The 9,108-nt window shown below is 33.7% G+C and overlaps 1 pseudogene; it reads right to left on the reverse strand.

Annotated features, from left to right (window-relative positions):
* The window catches only part of LOC113083120 (receptor-type tyrosine-protein phosphatase mu-like), a 55,368-nt pseudogene that overhangs the window by 33,849 nt on the left and 12,411 nt on the right, over nucleotides 1-9,108 (reverse strand).

The raw sequence follows: 9,108 nt of genomic DNA on the forward strand, positions 1-9,108 counted from the left end.
TAACACAAAGCATCCTTCAGAAGCTTTTAAAGACACAGCTCAAGTCAGTAAAGTGACATGATGCTTCAGCTCTTTATAATCGCATAGAAAACATCAACCGAAGAAAGTCAAGAAGGAGAGTAAATGATGACAGGACGATCAGTCACTAAACAGTTAACACTAACTCACTCCTCCGTGACATCAGAGGACAAGGGAAACAGAAATGATGGTGAAAGTGACTCCAGTTAAACATGAGTGTGTGTAATCATCTGAGCTGAACACACAGGAGCAGAGAGGATTGTGGGACACTTACAGCACTGATGTCCCTGGCGTGAGATTCCTCTGACGGCGATCAGACCTCGCTCTCCAGACGCCAGCGCCTCAAACACCAGCTGAAACCAGACACAGACACACAGAGATCACCACACACTTTATTTCACAGCTGTTTAACAGAAGCATCTGATTGGACAGAAACTGTTTCTCAGAGTTTGAAGAACACAATAACTCTTCTGCATCATCACCCACTCCCGCATGTGATGATGTCAAATTATCTGATGATAGTGCCATGCTGACATTGAAATATACACACGACCATTTTAATGTGCCATGATATTTGTGTAGAAATGTGGTAAATCTTAAAAACACAATACAATATCATCTGACTTCGTATCTGTCATGAGCAACAATTAAATAAAAAAACGGTGAATGTAAACTGGTTTTGTTTACTAAAACTGATCAATATTGTGCACTGAAATAATCATTCAGCAGTAAACGAGTTTCGGGAGAACCTGAAGGAGCTTTTTTCTCTGTAAGTAGGTTTATTAGGTTACTGTCACTTTAAGAGCAAATGTTGGATACTTCTTTTCTTTTTCTAAGTCTGATCTCTTTTGTTCTTGTCTTATTTCTCATCTGTTTGTCAATCAGCAGTAAGTGCACAGTTTCTCAGCTCCGCAGAAACAAAGCAGAGGTCAGAGGTCACACGTTCCTCTTCCATCTCACCTGTGCATTAAAAATATCCAGCACAGTTCACATCCTCAAACTATGCTGTCGTTGTGCACTGAAGAAAAGCTCAGCGGGAGATGAAACACAACCCTGTGATTACACAATAAGAGAGCAGAGAGCTGTCCTGTACCAGGTGCGCTCATCTCGACAAACTCTTAAGATACAGTGCAATTACACAAACCTGCAATTAGCCTAGCATCGCTAATTAGCCACAGCACTGAAGAATAGAGATTGCATTGTTAATCTCTGCTTGTATTAAAAAGTCACAATCGTATTTCTGGAGAATTACGCGCACGCCGAAATGAAATGGAAATGAACTGCTGTTTTCTTTGAAATCAGAAATTAATTAATTAATGTATTCACCAGTAGGTGGCGATGAGTGGCTGTCTTTATGAATGAGTCACTGAATCATTTCATTAATTGATTCATTCATTCACTTAAATAAAACAAGTGGCTGTCTCTAAGATTGAGTCACTGAATCATTCCCTGAACAAAACAGTGATTCATTAGGAACAAACAAAGTTACAGTCTATAAATGAGTCATTGAATCATTCACTGACCAGATTGAACAAAAAAACAGTGATTTGTTCAGGAACAAAGTTACGGTTTATAAATGACCTTGTAAGGCAATAAAAAAGATTACAGTCTATAAACGAGTCATTGAATCAGTCACTGAACCAATTAGAACCAAACAGTGATTCATTCAGGAGCAAACCGAGGTATTGTCCACATGTGTGAGTCATTGAATCGTTCATGAAAGAGTCGTTTCTGCACTATTTAAACCACAAATTTCCAAACAAGTGTCCCAAACACTCCTACTGACCCAATGTGAAATAAGAGAGTTTACATTAAAATTGCTATTTCTGATTGCACACTTCACTGATGCGATGAAAAATATATATTAATTCTCTTGCGTTATTGACAAACTATGTTTCTAAAGCTGCTTTGACACATCCAGTATTATATAAAGTGCTATATAAATAAAGGTAACTTGACTTGATTAATTAAACTATGTTAACATAATTTATATAAATCAACTCTATAATCATTACTAATAATATTAATGTATTTGAATTTTTATTGATTGATTGATTTAATTGTATTAATAACTTTAAATGTAATTTTCTGTGTATTTTAAGGTGTTTCCCTCATTCAGACGGTCTGTTCTGCCCAGTTCATTTCCAGACATGACTCTCTTTGTGTCTTTGAGTTCATCAAAGAGCTCTAATCCCGAGACGCCTCTCATCAGGACACACTTCTGAATATCGTACGCAGAGGGTTCGAGGAACTTCCTGCAGGTCCAGACAAACCAAACTCATTTGTGAAGCTGATGGGGGAGCGTTTCATGGAAAAATAATTGAGCTTCCTGTTTTAATTAAGAGGGAGGCGGCGTGTGGACCAGCGGGAAGCCCCTGCAGGTGTGGAGTCGTGAGTTTGTGTCAGGAGCAACAGGAAACATAATGAATTAATGAGACGCTCTGCAGCGCGGGATGACAGAAGATATGAATCCAGAAGAGCGCTGTCTCGACTCTAACCTGCTGGTGTTGAAGACGTTCTCACCTGGTAGAAGTTGGGCCAGAAGGTGCTGATGGCCAGCTCCACCTGCTGCCACTTGTTCAGAGCCGCACCGGACGAGTTCCACACAGCGATGCCCAGAGGATTCGTGTTCTCCTTCACGTAGATGAGGAGCTGGCCGGGGCTCGACCCCTCTCGAGCGGCGCTGTAATACTCCAGTATAACGCAGTGAGTGTCGTTCTCCTTGAACTGCGGCATGTAGAGCTGCGCTCGCTGACCAGACACACGACCCGATGTGTTCACCATCATGAACGCTGAATCTGAGGATGGGAGATACAGCACAGGTCAGGATTCAAGCACTGACATCAGTCCTGTCCATTACCAGCTGAGCACAAAACAACTCCAGAGCATCCACAGCAGTTCACTTAAACTCATTCTATCACCAATCATTCTATTTTCAATTAAGTTTTAGATTTTTTTTTTAATAATTGTGTATTGTCTATATTGTTTTTATACATTTATTTCAGTTTAAGGCTTTGTAGTACTTTATCTAAAAATAAAGGATCCTTAAAAAAATACTTTTACTTATCTTTTATATTTATTTTCAGTTAAGTCTTTTTTTTTAAGTCCTAAAAAAAACTCAAAAACAAACATTTAAGGTACATAAAATAAACATCAACTTGAATAAAATTAAATATAAAATAGTAAGATACAATAGCAATGTTTCTAATTTTAAGAATTAAAATGTAAAAATTAAAAAAACACAAAAACATTTCTTACCTGACATACAATATACATCAACTTTATTAAAACTGAACTTATTTAATAAATCTTTTTTTCATAATTAAGTTTTTTTTCATAAAAAGTAGAAAAGAAAACTCTAACATAAAAAATATTTCGGTTAACATTTTTATGTCAATTATCAAAAATGTATTTATGGTTCGATTAGAACTACAAACATGCATAAGAAGTGTTAAAAAAACTACAACCATGGCTGATATACGTGACCCATGGACAGATAAAGAAAGGGATTAAATAATATCTAACGATGAAAAATATTAATTTAATGTTATCCATGTTATATTTCATCTGCAGAAACACTGTGAACTTTAAAGATGAAATCATTTTATTATTGCATCATTATTCATCAAACACATGAACAGTGTCAGAATACACGTAATGAAGCAACAGATCATCCGTTAAAGAAGCAGCTGTGACAAAGAAGTATGTCCCAAAACACGCATACTATTCTTCAACATAGAGTGTGTGTGTGTGTGTGTGTGTGTGTGTGTGTGTGTAACTAGCTCAGGTGTGTGAAGTGTTTGCTGGACTAACAGTGCAGTGGAAAACCAGCTAAAGACAGGAAGTGTGTTTCTAAAAGGGTTAATGTGTGGCTTCTGTCACATCACAGAAAGCAGATGTTGACTCTAGAGCTGTGTGTGTGTTTGTCCAGAGCGACTGAAGCTCATTTAACCCTCATATATACTGCACGGAAACAAGAAACTCTTCAGATTTTAACTCTAGACAGCTGCTGCATCATATTAGATGCACTAATGTTTCTAAAGTCTTTCTAAATTATACTATGATCCATAAAAGCCTGATGCATCAAATATGAAACGCTTTAATTTGTGTCTAAAGGTTTAATAAACGGTTCCATTTCCAGTGTTGAGACAGATCTGGATCAGACGTGGTGTTTTCCATGACTGAACTCCTCTGAACAGACGACAGACGCAGATGTAGATGTGATGTGAGCATATGTTAAACCCACTGTCACCGTGAGCTCATTACTGAATCTGCTGACACACAGCACTGTATATAACCTCACATCTGTCAGGAAATACTGCGCTCTATACTGTACACATTACTCTACAGTCAGAGTAACATTCCTCTCCTCCCATACACACGAACACGCGTGTTAGTAATGAAGGAGATACCATTATGGTTACATTTCTTATTTTATTTTTAGTTTCAATTCTTTTAAAGTTTTTGTCATTTTATTAGTTCTTCTGTGTCTATATAGTTTTAATTGTTTTCAGTTTTAGTTCTGTTTTTTCAGTTAAAGTGTATTGTGAAATATTTTTTTTACAATGTTATTTTTTTTATATATAGACATTTGTTATTCATTTTAGTACATCAAGTTAAATTAAATGAAATTGACAAATCAAGTGAAAAAATTATTTAATATTTTATTTCAGTTCGTTTATTTTAATAACCAAAAAAAATACTATTTTTTACGTTTTTAAATGTTTATTGCAATTAAAAATGATGTTTTGTTAATATTATTTATCTGTATTTTAATATGAATTATTTGTTATTTATTTGATTTATGAAAGTTTAATTTAATGTTTAATTTTATTTCAGTTAATGTTTATTTATGATTGTTTTTGTAATATTATTTAATTTAATCTATTAATCTATTTAATTGATATCTATAACGGTTTGCTTTATGGTCTTAGTTTGTGCAGTAAAGCAGAAGCTGGTGTTGGAACGGATCGATCACTTCGTTCTCTTGAGAAACCTGTGACACTGAATGGGTTCTAGATTCTTGATTCGGTGTGTTCTGGGTTAAAAGCTATTAACACACACTTCTGACGGTCGGGTTCAGCCGGAGAAGCTATAATCAGCACATTAGAAGTACAATCTGTCATCAGATTCATGAGCTCAGCATCAGCCGGATTATCCAGGATTTTCTTGTTGGAAGCGTGTCGATTAAAAATATCATGGTGGAACTAATTAGTGTTGATCACAATAAGTTCTTTAGGGTTAGTAATTATGAATCCTGAACTCATTAAGGAAAACATTTCCCAGAGGGAGCTCCAGCTACAAAACCTCATTCTGCAAACTTGAAAAAAAAAAAAGAAGAATTTTATTTACTTTAAAAATAAATATAATTTTAATGCAAAACATTTATATATAAAAATTATATATATTTAATTTATTATATATTTATTAATTTATTTTACATTTTAATTTATATAATATTTATTTTATTTATTATATATCATATTTTAAATGATCAAATTTAAATATAACACAATAAAATCTATATATAAGATGTAAATAGAAACCTTTTCACACACAATTTCTTCCTTCCAGTCAACAGTGCATTTTATATGCTTTGATACAGCACTCTGTGAACAGCCGGTCCTTTCAGTTCCAGTTCCCTCTTTGTGGGAAAAACTTTTGCAATGTTTTACTTTAAATGTAATGAATCTAAAATATATGGAAGTTTTACTTTTTTAAATAAGAATATTTTTTTCATGATATTCAGATTTTCTTTTTAGATGCACCTGTGTATATATAGCCTAAAGTAAAATTAAAAATGCATTTCTATTATTACTATCTGTAGATGTATACCTTCAAACCCAGATCCGTAAGATCCTCACATTCCCGATCCGTACCTGCCCGGACCGGCTGTGTGTATTGTATAATTACCACACTTCACATCTGTGTTATCAGTCAAACACACGCGTGTTCGGTCTTGTCTCGTGTGTTTCCCGTGTGTCTAGTCGAGATCACAGCTTGCGTGTCAGATAGAGCTGGTCTGTCACAGCCCGAGGAGAGGAATCCCATCATTCACTCATTCACACACTGATATTACTGTCTGAGGATCTGCAGAAACTCACCGCCTCGAGAAACTGAGAGATTCAATGTTTATTAAAGAGATCGTTCTGTCATCATTTACTCAACCTCATGTCTATCACCACTTTCATACATCCAACACAAGAAGAATGTTAGAAAAGCACCGTAAGCCATCATTATATAAAAAACTAATATATTTACTATATTTACTGCTTTTAGAATTAGAAGACATTATGAATAATTTGTGTGAATAATATGTAATCCCTGAAGAGTAAGCGTAGTCTGATCACAAGCATTTTTCTAAAATGTACTATAATCTAATTACAGGTCCTACATGTTTCGGATCTTCTTCTGCAGGAGTTTTGAGGTTTCTCCTCACTTCTCCAGAAGCTGCTGAATCACATCAGCCTTCATTTCATCTGCATTGATCTCTGTGAATTATGGGATGGCAGATCTTGTTATGTTTGGCCTACTGTACAGAGTTACAAGATGGAATTGAGTTAGAGCGGCAGAAGAGTCATGTTAACACACCTTCCTGCTTCATTAGGAGTTAATGCACTCGTCTGGTATCAGCTTTCAGCTTCTGGAGATGTTCTCCTGGAGAAGTGTGCTGTAAGGTGATTACGCTCGCTCGGCGTATAATGGAGCTGGCAGACACACACCTGCCGTGTGACGTGTGTGTAACTCAGAGACGGACCAAACTCTGAAGAACGCCAGCAATCTGCTACTGATTCCTCTGCGACGAGTCGAGTGTGTGCTGACGGTGTCTCTCACACACACACACACACACACACACCGCCGCAGGGACATTAGTGTGTCTGACACGTTAGTTTGGGACATTTACCACAGTAATACTCCTTTAAGATACTGTGGTTAATATCATCGTACAGTGATGGTAAAAGAAGGGAATACTATGGTTCTTTGAAATACACCATGTGTAATACATACACAGTGTTCATTTAATAGAACTAAGAATAATCTATATTTTTTTTGCTATTGAAATGAAGTTGAAAATTATATGTATATATATATTACCAACTGTAAAAAATAAATTTAAATGTTGCAAAAATTACAAATTAAAAATGTTTGTATTTATATATATATATATATATATATATATATATATATATATATATATATATATATATATATATATAATTAAAGCTAAACATAATTGTTAAATTATTTTGAATATGAAAAATTTTATATAATAAAATAATACTGCATAGTGCATGTACAAAATATTATTATTTGATTAATTTGATTATTTGAAAATTAAAATTAAAATTAAATTTACATTTTTAAATTAAATTTAAATTTAAAATTTGATATTTGAAATTAAAATTAAATTAAATTGAAAATTAAAATTAAAATTAAAATAAAATATTAGAATTTCAACAACCAAAAATTATGTTGCCTTTGCAACTAAAGGAAATCAACAAGTTTAAGGACTAAAATAGTAATAACTGTAGACTGTAGTAATAATAAAATTACTAAATTAGAAATAGTAAAAAAAAAAAAAATGACTAAAGCAAATAACAAAAAACCTAAACTTATAAAGAAATGAAAACTGAAAATATAAAAAAGCAAATTCAAAAAATAGTAATAACAGTAACTTTTTATTTTAAATATGAATATTAATCAATATTGATAAATTAACACTGAATGGTTCATGTATAAAACACGACGGATCTGTTTGGCTATACAATGTTTTTCTGGGCAAATGTTTCTGGTAAAACCATGATATTCCCTGAAATACAGAAGGAATGTGGAATATGAATATAGTTCGACTGCAGACATCAAAGCAGCAGAGTCTCAGCATCTGACTCCATCAGCGTCGAGTGGATCTGCTCTGAATCCTGCCACAGGACCCGTTTGAAGACACTCAGAGACCTTTGACCCGCCGGCGTCGTTAAAGAGGAACATCATTAGAGCGCAGACGCATCTGCAGCGAACGAATCTGAGAGCACTTTATAATGGGATTGTTCTGTGATTCACTCGACGGGGAAACGTGTTTCTCCTCTCAACAATTAAGAGGAAGAGGCTTTTAAAAACGACAGATATCTGAAATCACATAAGACACGAGCTAAATGCTTTGGGGAAATAAATAAACAGCTTATAAAGAGAGCGATTGTATTTTCCAGAGCTGCAGTTTAACTCCACAGACTCATGTCAGGATCTCCTCAGATCGTCTTCAACAGCAGATAATACGTCTTTACTTTCACTCAAGCGTTTCGGCTGCATTAAACACGCTCATCTGGGGTTAAAGGAAGACGTGGCTTCTTCATTCGCTTCAAGATTTAAACCAGATGATTTAAGGTGGTATCACCACACGCGTGTTGTTGCTCTGGTGTTCTAGCGTGTAAACGGCTGCTGGAATCACTAATGAGCTTTCAATTAACACACGGATCAATGATCGCTAACACAAGACGTGTGATTGATCAGAGCAGCAAACACGAGGTGACATTTAAACATTATTAAACATGCTAGATAAATCATTAACTCACTATTCACTTAGCAGTCGTTTCATAGATTTTGGTCTAAAATTAAATAGGAAAACGATTTAAATACATTAAAAAATTATTAAATTAATAATGATATTTACAAAAAATATATTTTTTTATTATTTAAACAAATTAAAATAGAATAATTGTAAAATAAATAATATTACCACTCAGTATTTAGCTGGCTTTTAATACTTCCTTTTGGCCCACCCAAAAAAACAAAACAAAAAATTAAAACATATAAATAAAATCTAAACATTTAAAATAAATAAAAAATATTAAAAGTTTTTGTAATAGCATAAAACAGCAAAAAGTTATATTTTCACTTAAATATATAAAAAAAATAAACAATAAATATTAATAGGTATATATTAGTTATAAAACAACATATCAATGTTTTAATAATATAGTAATGAAATTAATAAAATGTTAACTAAGCATATAAAATAGTCTTTTAATAAATAAAATTACAAAAAGTGATTTTCTTACTCAGTATTGACCCAAAATGAAATAAAAAAATAAATGG

The sequence above is a fragment of the Carassius auratus genome, unplaced genomic scaffold (genome assembly GCF_003368295.1).
Source record: "Carassius auratus strain Wakin unplaced genomic scaffold, ASM336829v1 scaf_tig00037424, whole genome shotgun sequence".
Classification (NCBI taxonomy): domain Eukaryota; kingdom Metazoa; phylum Chordata; class Actinopteri; order Cypriniformes; family Cyprinidae; genus Carassius; species Carassius auratus.